Source organism: Bombyx mandarina, chromosome 11 (genome assembly GCF_030267445.1).
Source record: "Bombyx mandarina strain Sakado chromosome 11, ASM3026744v2".
NCBI lineage: Eukaryota > Metazoa > Arthropoda > Insecta > Lepidoptera > Bombycidae > Bombyx > Bombyx mandarina.
This window is the reverse complement of record NC_143218.1, coordinates 15,626,728-15,645,830: the sequence shown is the minus strand read 5'-3', so window position 1 is coordinate 15,645,830 and position 19,103 is coordinate 15,626,728. Positions and strand designations below refer to the sequence as shown.

The window sequence follows — 19,103 nt, the reverse complement described above, 5'->3', positions numbered from 1 at the left end:
TAAGAACGAATGATACGTATTTAATAATTACAACATCTTTAACTATCTGCACAGAACAACTGTTTACATAAACAAGAATCTTACTTCTTTCAACGAAAATTATTCATAGTATACTGTGACAAGATATATAAATATACCGCATCGTGTATCTTTCGGTGGTAATCAAGCATTAACAGGGTCGCGTCCAGAAGTTCGTTTATTAGCTCTAATTATTCTCTAGGGTAAAAGAGTGCTTGTTTTTGTTGTGTTGAGAAGGTTACATAGTTTGAGTACATTAGGTTCGAAATCACAAACAAACTGTCATTTTGCTACATTTAGTTTTTGTTGTGTATGTATTGAATTGTATTGTATTATTTATTTATTGCATAGATGGGTGGACGAGCTCACTCAGCTAGCCATCAGGTGGTTATCGGGGCCCATAGATATCTACAACATAAATTCCGCCACACACCTTGAGATATGAGTTCTAAGATCTCAGTATAGTTCCAAGGGTGGCCCAACCCTTCAAACCGAAACGGATTAATGCTTCACGGCAGAAATTGGCGGGGTGGTGGTACCTACCCGCGTGAACTCGCAAGAGGTCCTACCACCAGTAATTACGCAAATTATAATTTTGCGAGTTTGCGATTTTTATTACACGATGTTATTCCTTCACCGTGGAAGTCAATCGTGAACATTTGTTGAGTACGTATTTCATTAGAAAAATTTACCCGCCTGCGGGATAGAACGTTGTTCCTTCGCTTAATACGAATGCACCGGACGTCTTACTTAGCCTTTAGACCACGACGATTCCCTGTCATATTATACTAACTTAACTAACTACCTAATCGAAAACTAGTTCCTATCGTGTGTAATAGCGATTGAGCACCATATATTGGTAATTATCTGTACTAGTGGCCCCCGGTAGTCGAAATTCGACTATAATTAATTGAAATTATAAGTTCGTACACTATTATGATTCTATTGTCAAAGATTTTTATAATCACAGATTTAGCTAAGACTACACTTTAGACAAATATTAATAAAAGACAAACAATATTTAATCTATTCTCAATTTGACCCCAGACTATAAGCAATAAGAAAAGTTTGACAATAAACTAATATATGCATACGTGTATGTGTGTCAAATACATGATAGTGTGTGTAATGTTTCTTTTTTTGATTTAATGTATTTTTATGCACAATTTAAAATTTATATTAGCTTTCTGCACTTCTTCTCTATATTCCCTATAAGTGTGGGAAATTTCGTACTGCTCCGTCCGCGCAATTTTCGTAAAAAGGGGTACAAAGTTTTTGCTTCACGTATTAATATATAGATAAACGCTTAAACTTCAATGTAGCGTCAAAAATTACAGCGCAGTCCACGTTTAGATCTTCTTATCCTGCTCCCACATTATGTGAGATTGGTGAAGTATATTCTCTAAAAGGGTCCTCTACATAGGGATTTGGCATGAGTTTTAAGAAGGGCAGCCTGTATGACGTCACTGTAGGTCTCAAACGACCGAAAATTATTACTACCTTCAATTACTACTTCTTTACAATTCTTCTTCCTATTCGTACATTCTTGACAGAGTGGTCGTGGTCATGCATCAGTCGGATCCTGCGATACCGATGCTCTCGCGATGCGACGCCATGTGGCACGATGTTTCGCAGAGCGAGAGCAATCATTTATGTTGGAGTGAGTCACAGATTTTATGAGGTCGGTCCATCGTGTTGGAGATCGTCCGCAAGATCTTTTGCCCTCGACTTTCCCTTGCACCACCAACCGCTCAATGGAGTCCTCATTACGAGTGATGTGCCCGAAGAACTTGAGGATTCGTATTTGGACTGTTATGTTGACAGATAAAATGATGAAGAGATACTAAAAAAAAACGGATACAATCCTCGTGAAATATGTAGTTAGTAGAAAGGCGAGCCGAGCTATTTTTGTAATCCAAAACCGACCGTTTATTTTTAAACTTTCCTCGGGCGTTCCGGTCTTGACGGTTTTCGAATGTAATTAATTTTTCATTCTGCGGTTTAAATCGAAAAACAATTTATTTTTAACAAAGAACACACGGCATTTTTTTTTGTTACATCAAATTTCGTTTCGTAGAATAAAACAAAAAATACCGGTTCTTTATTATTTTATATTTTACCACATGTGTACAAGATCAGCTATTTAGCATATCCGGTGTTAACCCTTTTGTTGTATTACTCAAAACGCTTTTGTTGGATCTGAGGTGTATTACAAAGAATACAATTGTAATATTCATGAGGTTATTATTCATGCAGTGCAGTGTACTTCCGTGCGAGATATTATGTAGATCTAAGTCCTGCCGTGAGTTATAACGTAATTACCGAGGTGATCTCGTAAAACAAGTTCTAAATAGATTAATTATACACGTTATTTCACAGATGTATCACAAGATCTTTGTTACACAAGTATATATAAATAAATAGGATAAAACTATGTTAATTTGATACGATTGATGATCTATTGAACAAGGCATATTATAAAGTTAAGGATTATTTACTAGATGGCACTACGTGGGAACGAGGCGTTCGCTCCTGGCCTTTTCATTTTTCTTTATTATTATTATTTTTTTAATTGTATTTTTTGACTTGTTTTTTCCTTTATTCTAAATATTTTTATTTATTTAAAAAAAAGAAAATATTTGAGAATGAACAAAAAAAAAGCCCGCTGAGTTTGTTTCGCCGGGTCTTCTCAGGACTGTGGCTTTTTTTGGAACCGGTGGTAGAGTTAACATTGTTATTTATATTTTGACATTCAACAAGTGTGTGTCATACTGACATCTAAGTTGAAATAAATGATTTTGAATTTGAATTTGAATTTGAATTTGATTACGTATTATGTATGAGCAGTATTCCTTCTGGCTGAGCCTTTGCTCGCCCACCTGTCCTGGTGAAGCTGGAAAGGCCTCCGGGCCACCAGTAAATCTTCAATCATAAAAAAAAGCATGAGAAGTGTGATATTCTATTGGTTTAGAGTATGACAAATATAACGATTAAAATTTTCAGCTGTACAATGTCCGCTTAGAAAAGCCCGACCCCATCTTTTTTTTTGTGTAGAAAACGAAGGCTCAGGCTTTCATTCGAGAATGGACTACATCTCTATATACCAATAAACTAGGTTCGTTAGCCTCTTAAATTTTTAAATCTACGTATTTTTTCATTTGTACAGTAATATTTTTCATTCATGCGAAAACAACGCATTAAATGGCCTAATCCGAAAAGGAAAATGTCAAAACGTTATTTAGTTATTTATTTCAATCTTCTTACAAACTAACAGTAGAACCAAAATATTAGTAAGGTAAAGTCTTATTATTAACTTAAGTAACTTCTAGCAACAGCTACAAGCCGCTGCAACCCATCATGGAATATATCTTATACTAGCTGACCCGGTAGACTTTGTAGTACCTCAATCGATAAATAAAAGACCTAAACATTTGTATAAAATAAACTTAAAACAAAAAAAAGGAATCCGTCCGACGGGGGACACATCAAAGAAAAAACAAAAAATTGTTATTTTTATTTAATTCCGAGCATTTTCATATTTATTTAACTTTTAAACCTTCTCTGGACTTCCACAAATAATTCGAGACCAAAATTTGCCCAAAACGGTCCAGCCGTTCTCGAGTTTTAGCGAGACTAGCGAACAGCAATTCGTTTTTATATACATAGATAGATAGATAGATTTGAACAGATCACATTAACCAATTTCGTGTTGTTTTGCGATCAAAAAGCATTCATAAATTAGTCAGGGGCTACGTGTTGCCGCGTTGTCAATTGTTAACACGCTTACCGTTGAATAATATCGCTATATGTCACGCGTTGACGCGTTGTGGCGTATCGGGCGACAGAACGCGCCTAGCAATTTACGATCAGCAAAGATTCGCCAGGGTGACGCGAATCGCATCGAATTTTAAATTTGTTTGATCAGTATAATGGAAATTTATTTACGTTATTTTATTTATTGCTGACTAACCTAAGAGCTCAGTTATTTATACTAATATTATAAAGAGGAAAGATTTGTTTGTTTGTTTGTATTGAATAGGCTCCGAAACTACGGAACCGATTTGAAAAATTCTTTCACTGTTTGGAAGCTACACTATTCCCGAGTAACACAGGCTATAATATTTTTTGAAAAAATTAGGGATCATTACTAAAACTCCAATAATGTAACCCAAGGTGTAAAAAAATTACCTATAATATTCTTTACATCGCGTGCCCTGCGAAAACTATTGATGATAAAATAAAATAATGTAAGTACTACGACTATGTAGAAAACATTATTATTTACAAAAAGTGTCGCGACAGCATATGTCTGACTATTCTAGTTATGCCGCAATAAGTGTTCGTTTATTTTAAAAAATAAAACAACGTCAAATATCGTTGAAATTTTTGTTAAAGTCCCGAGCGGAGCCGGAGCGGGCCGCTAGTATTCGATAAAACTCTCAAATGCAACGGCTTACTGTGGTTATTGCCGACACGAACACGACGGTAAACCCTACTCGTGTGAGTTATCACTACTACATAAGGTAAGATTCAAGGGTTCAGGATTCAAGTGGAAAAATTGTTGAAGATACTTTCACTGTGGACGAATTAAACGAAAGGAGAGAAACCAGGGTCGCATTTATCAATTATTTTATCTTTGTTTAATAACATATTATTATCCTTTACGTATAATAAGGATAACTTGACTAAGGTGTTGAGTAAAGTTTTTACTGGTGGTAAGGTGGTTGTAGGTCCTCTTGTGAGACCGCGCGGGTAGGTGCCACCACCCTGCCTATTTCTGCCGTGAAGCAGTAATGCGTTTCGGTTTGAAGGGCGGGGCAGCCGTTGTAACTATACTGAGAACTTAGATATCTCAAGGTGGGTAACGCATTTACGTCGTAGATGTCTATGGGATCCAGTAGCCACTTAACATCAGGTGGGCTGTAAGCTCGTCCACCCATCTAAGCAATAAATAAAAATCTTACGTTACGGACGTTTTTTTCTCGGTTAGGGTACCCCTCCACATCGTCCCATAAGGAACTTCGTTCCAAAAAAAAAGGTCGCAGCAAAAAATTGTACCAGTTCGCTTCAAATGGTCAGTCTAAAACTAATTGACAAAACATCACATAATTTTGATGTCGATGTTATTTATTTAAAACGGAAATTAAGAGTCTCCATTCGGGGACACGTATGCCTTTTTACAAATATCCAAAGCGACGCATCTACATCACTATACTCTATTCCAATTACGAAGTCTCTTTTGACATTTCTTAGAACGTAGCTCTTCACGTTTGGCATAATTTGAAATTATAATCATTTTTTGTTCATGGTCGTAAATCATCATTTAAAAATACATAATCAATTTAAATCAATATACAATTAATTCACACACACAATAACATAATAATAACATCTGTCAAATGGGACTTCGTAATTAGAATAGAGTATATATAGCCTATCGTTAAAACCTTTGGCAATAGGCAAAAATGTACGTTCTTTTGAACTTTGGTTCGACAAAGGGAAAAAGCGTTGCACGGAAAGTTTGCTGTCACTTGTCTACGTAACATAGACGACTGTTTGCAACAGTTTCCTGATACAGTTTGTACCTAGATCAAAACGACTTTGGCTTCATTGAAACTACTATAACTATACAGATGGGGTTGAGGCTCGTGTGTCAAATAAACACAATTTTTGTTTAGATTACGTTCTAACTTCATACACGTCTTGTTTTATTGGAACGAAGTTCCTTACGGCAGGCTTGGAGAGGATAGGGATTTTGCTGCGCGACCGAACTGAAAAAAATGTGATAGTAAAACCGTAAGAAAAAATCCGTGGAAAAAAGTGCGTGGAAAAAATCCGTGGAAAAAAGTGCGTGGAATAAAACCGTTAAATGAGACGTGCGCAGGCGCGACAGTCGTATACACAAGCGAGTAGTGTATAATACCTTTCTCTTTCTCCCTCTTTCTTTTCGTTCTCTCATCCCTTCTCTCTCTATTTTGTAATTATTTCTATTTCTATGTAATTTTATGTTGTCAAACAAAAATAAAGAGACATATTTTGTTATTTTAATTGATAATTTGAATTACGATTTTATTATTTTTATTTTACGTAATTTATTATTTCCTAAAATACTGAATTTCCTAAATACTTTCCTGTACTTAAATAAAAACTAATCAGCAAAATTTAAGAGAAAAATCAAGAAAACCAACATAAAATTGAGCACGATTTTTTTTTTGCAAATTGTGTCGATTCTACATTAGCCGAAGGAACTTCGTTCCTACCTGGTGTCCCACGACACCACGTTTTTATTTTTTATTTAATAATAGTAATATTTACAGCGAATCTTAAAAATTGCGTAAAACTTAATACATACATACATATCTTTTTTTAAAGATCTCTGACAAAACTTTTAATTTCTGAACAATACCTTAGCTTTTGAATTACTTCAATCATTTTCGACAAAATTAAATTAAATGGATAAATCAAAAGTACATCGACCCAACGTAATAAGTAGAATTATATATATGTAATAACAGAAGTACTCTAAAATATAATTCGGCGAGAGTGCAGTAAAGGATTCTCACACGTAGATGAGCGTTCATTTAACTTTGCTGACGCCGTCTTCTTAATGTGACAAGTTTTTAACGTCATGCACTCGTGCGCGGTAAGGTGAGAAGCGATGATGTTTTCCTGAGACTTGCAATAAAGATTACAATTAATATACGACAATTACATTGTGATTTCCGTAATCTCCGAATTTAAATCTCCGCCGTTAAATTTAATGACTTCTGAGATATAATATTAAACATATTGTATAAAGAAATTTATTTAATTTTAATTTTATATTAATAGTTAATAATTTTAATTTGAGTCATTTTAATTCAAATTAATTTGATTTGATTTTTATTTATTTTTTAATAATACTGATTGTAATTATAATTTAATTTCATTTTAGTCGTCGTGGCCTAAAGGATTACACGTCCGGTGCATTCGCATTGAAGCGATGCACCGATGTTCGAATCTCGCAGGCGGGTACCAATTTTTCTAATGAAATACGTACTCAACAAATGTTCACGATTGACTTTCACGGTGAAGGAATAACATCGTGTAATAAAAAGCAAACCTGCAAAATTATAATTTGCGTAATTACTGGTGGTAGGACCTCTTGTGAGTCCGCGCGGGTAGGTACCACCGCCCTGCCTATTTCTGCCGTGAAGCAGTAATGCGTTTCGGTTTGAAGGGTAGGGCAGCCGTTGTAACTATACTTCAGACCTTAGAGCTTATGTCTCAAGGTGGGTGGCGCATTTACGTTGTAGATGTCTATGGGCTCCAGTAACTAAAATTTCGTTTTTACATCAAACTTAAATCGGTGCGCGAATCTTGTTGAATGACGTCACGGGACACCTGCGCGTTCGGGAACTCCGATCGCGCCCGATGACGCCCGAGTGCGACCGAATGTTGCACGCTACATATACATACATACGGGTAAAAGAGTCCTGTCATTAGAGAAACATTTCAAGGTGCAAAGGTAGGTACCAGCGCCCCGCCTATTTCTGCCGTGAAGCAGTAATGCGTTTCGGTTTGAAGGGTGGGGCAGCCGTTGTAACTATACTGAGACCTTAGAACTTATATCTCAAGGTGTGTGGCGCATTTACGTTGTAGATGTCTATGGGCTCCAGTAACCAGTTAACACCAGGTGGGCTGTGAGCTTGTCCACCCATCTAAGCAATAAATAAATAAAAAAGATTTAATTATTACATAATTGTATATGGAATTTGTTGCCTGGAATAAACGCATTTTTATTTTTTTAGTTTTTATTTATGAATTAGATAATTAAGATTATCTTTAGCAGTTTGCTTATAACGGGGACTCAGTCTTCGGAGTTTTTAATTTTAAAATATTCTCGCTTCGGAGCTGATTAATTAGTTTCTAAAACTTGAAACCGAGTGTTAACGATATACGAGTTTCGGAGTTTTTAGCTCAGCCGTCCGCTTAACAGTCTACAAGACTGGATAGACATTTGGACACGAGTCAATGGAGCCTTTACCGGCTGAAGTATCCACTTAGGCAAGTTCCTTTTCAGACGAACAACTTCTCAACAACGATTTTATAAATTCTCTTTTAAGCCTTCTCTCACTCCAGGTTTACATAACATCAAAAGGGCGAACGAAAAATAAAATTCTCCCCGAGAAATTTGTTTCCGAAGTCATGACGATTTGATAGCCGCAAACGCCTTGAAAGATTAAAAAAACCGCGAGTAAAATTATTATAAGAAAGCTCCGGATTTACCTCGCTCATTGTAAATTCTATTAACTTACCTGATAATAAATACGGTGTATACAGCGAAGAGTACAATTTTATGACATTATAAAAAAAAAATACTTCTTGTTTCCGGTACATGCACCGACGGTTGTAATCAAAATCTTGGGCCAAACTCCCGGGAAGTTTTTCAGATGCTCATGAATAACTTATAGGGTGCGACACGCCCCACTTGTTATGTTTAAAACTTTTTTATTTTCTTCTTCTCCATTAAAAGGCGGGTCGGCTGACGATTTAGCTGCGTCCTCGATGAATAATTACGGAGTATTTCTTGCCTGTCATGTACCTAATGAATAATAGAGCAATAGGGAAAAAGCTATGAGTGAAAGTTCAAGTGCTCAAACGCTTTTATTTTTGGTGGTAAAAAATAACCTTTAAAAACGGTAATACGCTTAGATCTAGATTGTGTAGACGCCAGAGCGATCTAATGCTAAGAAGCTACGACACAATCAACAGTATAAATCTTAGTTGCATTGGCATGATTGCAAACCTAGAGCAGAAACGGACGGTGATGCCGGCTGTTCCGGGCTAACAAGACCCACCATTAGCGTTCACGATACTAATCTATATATATAAAAATGAAACCCGTTTTCCGTTGTCACGACATAACATGAAAACGGCTTGACCGATTTGGCTAATTTTGGTCTTGAATTATTTGTTGAAGTCCAGAGAAGGTTTAAAAGGTTAGATAAATATAAAAATATTCGGTATTAAATAAAAATAACAATTTTGTTTTTCCTTTGATGTGTCCCCCGTCGGACGGATTCCTTTTTTTGTTTTAAGTTTATCTTAAACAAAAGTTTAGGTCTTTTATTTATCGATTGAGGCACTACGAAGTCTGCCGGGTCAGCTAGTAAGAAGATAAATATGGTGAAAAATAAGGTATGAAATAACACTTATACTAACGAATTATTTATATATGAGCCCGTAATACGCATACTAATAACATTTTGTCAACAATAGTCGTTAATTTTTTTAAGACTTGAATTTTTATTTATTGCTTTGGTGGCTGGACGAGCTCACAGCCCACCTGGTGTTAAGTGGTTACTAGAGCCCATAGACATCTACAAGCGCCACCCACCTTGAGACATAAGTTCTAAGGTCTCAGTATAGTTACAACGGGTGCCCCACCCTTTAAACCGAAACGCATTACTGCTTCACGGCAGAAATAGGCGGGGTGGTGGTACCTACCCGTACGGACTCACAAGAGATCCTACCACCAGTTGGATGGACTGTATGAAAGATAGATGAGTGAAGCGATGACGTATGATAGACCTAAATGAAAAAACAGAGTCATCAGGTTTGAGCCCCGTGAGCTCACCTACTAGTTAAGGCGACGCTGATATAGCCTCTCAAGGGTAAAAGCTTAGGTAGGAAAAAAACATGGAAAAACAGGACAAGCTGTGCGAACTCCACATACTGGAGTAAAGACAAGAATGAGAAGAGTCGCACACGCCAAGTCCCTTGCCAAGGATGTCGTAAATGCTATTAAGGATTTCAGCAGCGTACATACTGTTCATACTGCAATCGCCAACCGGAATTTACTGATGGTACGGAGTATTATGAATCTACACGAGTAGACGGCAAACTATATAAGTTCGCGGCTGAAATAGGCAATATTTGGCATGTTTCTGCCGCGATATACTCAAATGTACCATGTCGAACAGTCATTATAAAACTTTATTGATACTTCTACATCACATGTCGTTCATGGTGGGTGACGTTGTGATATTTATGGGCGCCGGTAAGCATTTTACAGCATTTGGCTTGTGAGATCATTCAACTGTGTAAGGGATTAAAATATATATAAAAAAAAAGTGTGTGTGTCCGCTCCGACGCACGACTGGAGTTTACTGGATATAAAAAATTAAACGAAACAATACGAGAAATAGTTCTATATTACGACAACACGATACACTACAGATTATTAACAAATTAACGAGACACAAAACAAACGACTAACAAATATATGAAAATACAATAATGAGAGAAACGCGCGATCAGTACGAGGCTTTGTGGCGGACTGCCGGCGCAGCAGCCCGGCGTCACCTGCGATAACGCGGCCGCGCGTTGGCTCCTGATTGGCGCGCGCACGCATCACGCAATCAGGAGCCAATCAGGCGCATAACGCATTTCGTGTGACATGCTAGTACGATTTTGGTCCCCATAATTTTCATACCCCGGGCCTATATATGTAAATCGATTCTAAAGGAGTAAACTCCAAAAATTAACTTCTCTAACCTCTTTTTGTCTCTCATCTCTCGCTTCGTCTCTTAATACATAATTTTCAGTGGACCTACTATCCGTCAAGATTACACCATCACTTCCAAGTTCAATTTGTCTACATAAAAACGTTAACAGTACTCGGAAAATCGTTAAGAAATCTGCGGTCGTTTGTTTCGTAGGTATTTCGTTAATTACGGCCCCGTCCGTAGAGATAAATAAGTCACTGAGCGCAAATTTGTTCATCCATTGTGTTTTTGTTTCGGTTCGCCCTAGAGTTACTTAGTTATTGGGCCATTTTTTTCTATGCTTCAGCCGACCGAGTGAATAATATCGGCCGTTTGTGTGCGTGAATACGCTTCGCATAGTCCATTCTGTTCCTTTGTTGGGCGTAAGCCGATTTGCCAAAGTAAACAATACCTTTCCCGTAAATAATAAAGTTTGTTTTTCTGAGAAATTGGTGCTTCGCGATTATTTGTAATTGATTGCAAACAAATGCTTAAAAGCCAGGTCAACACTGGATTATCGAAGATGTTTCATTTTTCTTCGAGAACTACCTTGATTGGGTACTTCCGTATTACTTACTTTCTTTTGCATTAATCATTCTCTATATCGTGAGTTTTTTATTCATAAAACAGTCATGTTTTGATGGTTTGGTTTTGTATGTGCGCGCCATGTATTCTACTCGTATTGAGTTTGAAGTTTGTAAAGTTGTTGTTGGCACTTCGGGGAAAAACTTCTATTACCGCTAGGAAATAAACATAACAAAGATGGCGAACTATTAGTTCACTTGAGAAATGAAGCTTATTGCAATAGTGCAATATTATTATTTTAGTAATGATTTATATCTTTTTTTTTGCGCCGGGGACCGAACTTCCTACGAGGTCCCCGCGCCTTAGGGGGCGCGCGGGCTATGTGGGACTAGACGATCTGCTGATGTTGGAAGCAGATCGAGGGCCCAAGGAGTTTTAGGGCCCTACCGCACTAAACGACTGCCCAGCACTCTTACACCCGAGGTCCGATCTCCGTCCGGGGTCCGAACCCGATCAGAGTAAGGGGGTTCCCGCGGTTATATCATACATTAAGTAGAATAACTCAATCAAATTCACTTATCTTTGTTTTATGTTCACGAATAGTCAGTTTAATGATTACAGGAGCGTATGGATATCACAACATAATGTCGACACCTATCTTGAAACTTCAGGTCGCAGTCTCAATTGTAAGAGTGTCCTACCTTTCAAACTGGAACGCATGTGAGCTTCGCGGCAGAAATAAGTAGTACGGTGGTACTTAACCGTTTGTACTTATAATAAGCCCTTTTTTAAAACACATCGAAGTATCTGCCCAATCGTTTGCTTTTAACAACGAGCCTAATGCATGAATTCCTATCTCAAATAAATTAACTATTTCAAATAATTTATTTGTAATTTCAGAAACACTAATAAAAAATATATATAAGATTCTAATTCGCAAAAGTACGGTTGGGACATATACGAAACTATGTGCCACATTCTGAACCCTCAAAGGCCCAGACACCACAAGAAGAACCCTCATTAGTTTTAAGGATAACTAGCGGACATCTTAATACGTGTAGCCCAAATCCAACGTATTCATATTTTCACGCTACGTTGGCCAATAAAGGACTCACTGATGTCAATGGACGTCTACGAAAAGTAGGGTCGAATGGCGTGCTCACACTAAGTCACTTTACGAGACAAATCTTTATCTCTATGAACATAAGACCGAAAATTACGTGCGCAGAATTTAAGATTATTTCATACCAGTTTTGAAATCTAGCAACCAATCTTATTCAGCATATATGTAACTGGGCTAAACAGAGCACGTACGAAAATGTACTAGAATGTTCTTTGTCACTTCGATGAGATTTAACTAATAAATAAATGAAAGTGGCTCGGCAGCACACTTAAAAGTTTGATTCGCCAACGTAAGTTGCTGCAGCTAGGTAACTTTACATTCCTAAGTGAATGTATCTTGAAAGTTATTTCGAAATTCGGAATTTTCTTTGCTCTTAAATTTTTTACGTTATTGAAAGAAACGAAATAGAAAAAATCCGTTAACTTCGACAAACAACTTCAGAGTTTACTGTTGACCCTTTGCGAGATAAACGCAAAGATTCAATCTATACATCACACATTACGAGTACCCCGCAAAACAATAACGTAAACACATACCCGGTACTGGACCCCTTGTTCAATTTACTCTGTGACCCACTGATCGGTATTTTTCCCTATATTAATGCTTGGTACAAGTCAAGAACGGTTTTATGTTGGTTTGGAAGTGTTCACTTTACATGGGAGCGTGTCATATTTTTTTTTTATAATTACATAACTATAATTACCACAGTTTTATCAAATTAGTTATGCAACGGACTTACTAAGTCAAAGCGCGTAGAACTGAAGAATGAAGAAGACTAGGAATTATAATTCATGCATGTTAAAAAAATTTACATCATTAACTCAACAGCCCGAGCTATCTGTTAAGTTAATTATTAAAGATAGAATATTTTGCTAATAAGGTAATAGATACCGTAATTATGTTATTAGCTGCATGCTCTATAAGGTGGTTCTTTTTAATCATCGCACTACCCATCCAGCAGAGTTCTTCTATACTATGTACCTGAAACCACTGCGTTCATCAACATCCTGTTCTCAGAGCTCATTTGTGCCGCACTCTGTCCGACTCTTAACTTTTCTGACTACCCTCCAAGTTCTTTTTTGAGCGCTACGACTTTGTTTGCCCTTCTACGGATGAAGTTTGAAAAGCGTTCCGAGCAATATACAACTAATTAGTTATGTGCCACACGCTCGCACCTTTGAAAGCAAATAAAAATTCACTTATATGTTAATAAAATCAGAGGAACTAATTGATTAATATTCGATATTAATCAGAAAAGACAAGTATATTATCTCTATTTGGCTTTAGTACTCATCATCATCGACTTTGTACTAAATTCCCTAAGTCCTATATTAATTATTAGTAAATGCCGTAACACCGTACTTAAGGTATAACTGTCTCATCTATATCTGGCGCCAATCAACTATGGTATACTGTACGTTCAAGTTTTAACAGCATTCGAATTGAGGCATCTGTTGGCTTCACTATCAGGTGGCCGTTTACACGTCAGTGCAATAAAAAGTAATAAAAAAATCTATTTATTTCTTCCCAGTTAAAAAGGCGTATAAATAAAATTTACATGAATTTACATAGTCTCCTCAAGTCCTTTACTTGCACCATCAAAAGAATGCCGCTTCCCCTTTTGTCGTATTCCAACTCAGACAGCGTAAGTAATGAAACAATATTGTAGTCCGTTGACAAACCGCGTACTTTTACAAAAGAACAATGTCCGTTCTCGATTCCGATCAGATGGCATTCCTTCAATACTATAAATAATGAGAAACGGGGGTATCCAAAAGTTTTTCTGATCTATTGTTATTGAAGGTAAGGTAACTTTTATTCAACATGGGACCTGAACGACAAACATATTGTCATTGATTAATGGAACAGCGTAAGTACGACACAAATGTGCTTAATAAAAATAGCCATATATTCTGTATTATCTATTCTACGAAACAGGCGATGGAAAATTTTCTTTCTTCTCCACAAGCGTTGTTACTTTTACTCAAATATATAATGTCGTAACCGTTTCCACAATATACTGCAACTAAGCAGCTGCTTTCATTCCCTCCACGGGGCGCGCCATCGCAAGATATTTGTGGAGCAAAATCCGTGATATTCTCGGAAACATCATTTGGGATTGGCTTTACAGCGAGAGCTTTTCCTGCACTAAGCTATGCTCTGCTTGCCTCCGTACCGAGGTAGAGATGTACACGCGATGTGTGTTCAAATTTTATCTTCGGTTCTCACGTGTCACACTTACAAAGATTTCTTATAGCGCTTATAAACTGTAAACATAAAATGTATCCATCCTTTCATTTTCAAACTACTATCACATTACTGTAATGACAATACGAGATTTCAACAAATCCACAAATCGCGACTCCTGTTTCGCTATTGAGCTCAATCGCATTTCTAAACAAAAACCCTTTTCGAATTCTCGTCGAAAGCAGACACGTCATTATTCTGTTGGTTACCAAGGTGGCTTTATGGCTCGGATTAGTCGTAATAGTTGAATCAATTCACAAGTCGCAAAACACTCGAGATAATAAATTCATACCAACATGTATTAATGCTCTTTGGAATATCTGCGTATCGAGCTACGAAAATTCTCAAAAGCCAAGACATCATTAGATTCTCAGTAAATATTTCTAAGTTTTTTTTACAACGATTCCTATCTCATCCATATTATATTATTCATATAATATAAGAAGAAATCGTTATTCTTAATTTCCCCGATGTTTTCTTGTTTACACTTACGATATATTGTTGAGTGGGGATATATTGGATTTGGAATAGTTGGCATTAGCCGGATCGTCGTATCGCCCAAGACTTGCCAAATATTTGAGCAAATAAGACTCTTGTTTCTACGTGATAATTTATGAAATTGTTCTGGCCAAGTTTCGAGGTACGAATGCTTTCGTTAGCGACTGGGCTCTTTTTTCTAGGTCCAATTGAAAGCGCCGTTCTTGAGACGGATCTAATTTGTTACTTTTCAAGCACGGCCTCGTTTCGCTTCTCGGCTGATTGCGGCTGTGTTCGCTCATGCTACCCTCGTCTGCAATTTGTTTACGCGAAACACCCGTGAGTTTGATGGTTGCCACTCGAATTCACCCCTTTTCGTTTACATTGGCGATCGTTTTGCATAAAAATAAAAAATCCGGCTTGAATCACATTACGTCTTTTGGGCACCCACTCTAACCGGCGCCATCTAGGCGGGCTTCGGACAGTCTGCCGACCGAGAGGGCTGGTGGTCGTGGCGCCGACGACCGCCAGTCCGGCGTCCCGAGGGGGAGGGTGATGGGAGAGATGTGCTCCGCACTAAACGCTTCACTTTCCCCCCTTTGCCTTGTCATGAGTTCTGTCTCATGCGAGGTTTGGACGTTGGTTGTTGAGCGACAGGAGGTTTTAGTCAGTTCGACTCTGGCATACCCCGCCCAGTATCCCCAGAAAAGGGCGGAAGTCCGGCGATTTCCTCCTGACCAAAAAAAAAAAAAAACGTCTTTTGGGCAAAGTCTTATTTTCAATTGAAGCTCGTATTTAGAGTCTCATTCAAAAATGCAACTAATTTAGTATTTTATGATTACATGTATGGCATCCCTAGAACGGTACGCTTGTTTCAATGGCCAGAAATGCGAATCGCTTTTGTTCGCTAAACCGTCTCTCAAACAAAGATTTTTACACGCAGACAAATTAATGAAGAGTTGATGCGTCACCTCGGTCGCATTAATCTGGTAATAGAAGCTGAATGAATGAAAATGATTGAAAATTTGCAACCACATTTTGCATACATGCAAATTACACGGTTAGTTCACGAATGCTGCGCGAGATGCGGTTACTTTTAATTTTCTTTTGTGATTACTGACTGACCCAGTGATGCACTAGTTAGCGCCCTTGACTGGTGTGCCGAGGGTCGTAGGTTCGATTTCCACATCGGGCAAACATTGTGTGATGCACAGTTGTGTGTGTTGCCTGGGTATTTATTATTTCTATATACATATTTAAACACATATAATTATATTTATCAGTCTCGGGTACCCATAACACAGGAAATCCTAAATTTGGGCCGGATGACCGTGCGTGATTGGTTCCCAATAATCATTAATTATTACGTTTTTCAGAAAATAATACTTATTTGTTAAACCGTTGACAGAAGTAAAGAAAAACACTGCTTTTAATTAATGCTATAAGCTAATCAGTAGCACTATATTGGTTTATGGCTGGGTTTATCTTGCTAACTCCAATCAGACTTGGGAGGTTACGTGACCATAAGAAATGTTGATCATTGAAAGCAACGAAGACTAGTGAAAGAAAAATTTAAATTGTTAAGATAATCCTTAATGATAATAGAACCCACAGACGACTTGTAGTTAGCCTGTACGACGCCTCAACGTACTTACGTGTTACAGCTTGTTACCGGCCACTAATTACGAACAAACGGGGGGTTTTCTCATCGGCTCCCCTCGTAAACGGAATTAGGTAATGAAGCGGAGATTGATGATTTGTTTTCTAGGCTTACCTCTGAACTACTTGTAAGACCACCTTCGATCAACAATAGTAACTAGATTTCGGGTCGGTGCAGAAAATCCGTCTCGTCAAATAACAGCTCACTTGAAATGTGAGCTGTTATTTTGTTTAGTTCACTTCAAACACAGCCAATGTCAACCCGTCTCACAATACCGCAATGTGTATTCAAAAGTTGCAAAAATAATGCCCGAAAAAGCAATTTAACGGCCGGAGTATCTTACTTTCGGTAAGTACATGAAGTATAAACTATATTTTAAGCTTTAAACTTATAAATAATATTAAATTTTGAACAAAATTACCGATTTTTAACCACCGCTACAAATGTTGGCCAAGGCTCGGCCAACACATGGACAAACTTTTGCTTAACAGAACAGTAAATGCATGGAGTTGATTTGTGTAGTAATAATTTTTTAAAATTTGTTAGCAGTACTTCGAAATTAGTTGGTTAAAATTGGTTAATGCTGCTTTTGTGTCTGTTTGTTGGACTCTCATTAGATACTTAGCTTTCCATTTTTTATTTTAGCTTTCCTAGCAATCACGTGTGCAGAATGGATCTCGATCATCGCCAGAGAAACAAGAGATGACTTTTATAAGCCAGCTAAGATCTCCGCTTTGACACTGGACATCTTTGCCTTCCGTGCTCACGGCTACTGAAACGTGGCCGAAACATTGTAATAAAAATACCGCCCTTGAAACCGTTTAAACGTTGTTTTATTATGTGCACTGGTCGCGAAAACTTAAAAACATCCTATACAAAATATATATTAGACAAAAACGTAACGCTAATAAAATAATAAGTAATGTATAGATACTAACAAACATACATTTCCAAAACATAAAAATTAAACAACTAAACTTTTACTTTAATTCATTAATAAATTATTTTAGTGTTCAACGCGACTCCCTTACCTCTTGTAGTAAACAGAAATCGGCATTTCAAGAAGCAAAAATAAATAAGAAAAAACGTTGTTAGTTCTCAGAGCAATTAAGGGAAAAGTTACTTTATTTCCTACAGTTTAAGATTGATTTAACATTATACGTTCTTTAACATATGTCTTTTTATTGGTAAATGACAGGAGTAATTTATTGCTTTGCTAATTTTATGTGACGAATAATCGTAAGTATTAGATAATGTTTTGGAGATTTGTGACTTTATTAGTAGGTGCCATAGTTGTAATTAGTTTGAACGTAAAAGTGTTTCAAAACTTTTTTCTCCGTTTGTTAGTAAACGAATGTGTATATTCACGCGGACAGCTTTTGCTTTAATTTTGTACGTGTCCCTTTATCTAGTTACTATTGTTGATCGAAGAAGACCACGTCAATTTTCATGGGTAACTTATAATTTGAAACGCTAAGATCTATGATTTTAAATCGCGCAATCTTTCTAGTGATAATCAATTAACACTGTATCTTAAAATCATCGAGACTTGTATATAATCTTGGAAATTGCATTTCAGTGAATTATGCCAATCATACCACTTTACAGTGGTAATCTGTAGTTATGCTTATTATTGATTTATTAAAGTACATTGTACCACCTAGAGGTCTAGGTCACAAATATAGAGGTCTAGAGATCGCCTATAATTGTGTCCTATATTATAAAAGTGGTTTTTAATTGAAACATTTAAATAATGAAACCTCAAAACTTAATATTTTAAATTAACAATATTTTTCGTAACAAACTCCATTTAAAAACAGGGAGAGCTTTAAACTAAAAATATATAGCCAAGCTTCACAAAGTCCATTACTAAAATGAATAAATGGAGTCTGAGGTTTCTGTTACTTTCGTTTTAATGCCAGTACTTGAAGCTAAGAAATCAGTAGCGGTCGTTTTATAAGTCAAACTTACAAGTGTATGAAGTTTTGTATAATATCATAGTATACTGCAGCTTTCTGAGGTTTGAAACAGAGAGGGAGAGAAAGATAGTAGCTTTCCCTCCGCAACTGTCCTAATATAGACTAAACTTCAAATTTCCCTAGCTTTAGGTACATATGGATACGAAGCCTCTTTTTTGGATATAGTTCAGCCATTCTGCCGAAATATTTACAAAATGTGTTTGGATACATTCTTCATCTCTTATATATAATTGTATTTCTCGATGTCAATAGACTACAAATGGAATTCTGAAATGGATAAACACCAAACTGTGCTGTAAAATGTTTGAAGTCGCTTACCAATTTGAATTATGTATTATCGTTTCTATTTGACATCAGACGATGCAAACGCCTTTGTATTCCGATGAAATCCAAGCGCCCTAATATTTGGTCGCGGCCTAATTCCGCGTTAAATATTCAACAGAAGCCCAATAGGTATTATCGTTTACTTCGCGGACAAGGCGGGACATACCGAAGCCAAAATCAATTAGCCTCTGCACACAATGCCTGGCCAACCAATTTATGTG

The 19,103-nt window shown here is 37.0% G+C and overlaps 1 protein-coding gene and 1 long non-coding RNA gene across 7 annotated transcripts in view; one reads left to right on the top strand and one right to left on the bottom strand.

The window, feature by feature from the left end:
- The window catches only part of LOC114241396 (tyrosine-protein phosphatase Lar), a 437,676-nt gene that overhangs the window by 255,973 nt on the left and 162,600 nt on the right, over positions 1-19,103 (bottom strand). The gene's annotated exons all lie outside the window — the stretch shown is intronic.
- LOC149502081 (uncharacterized) lies at positions 16,701-17,655 on the top strand. Its single transcript, XR_016323806.1, has 2 exons — positions 16,701-16,927; positions 17,225-17,655. It is a non-coding gene; the product is annotated as an uncharacterized LOC149502081 (long non-coding RNA).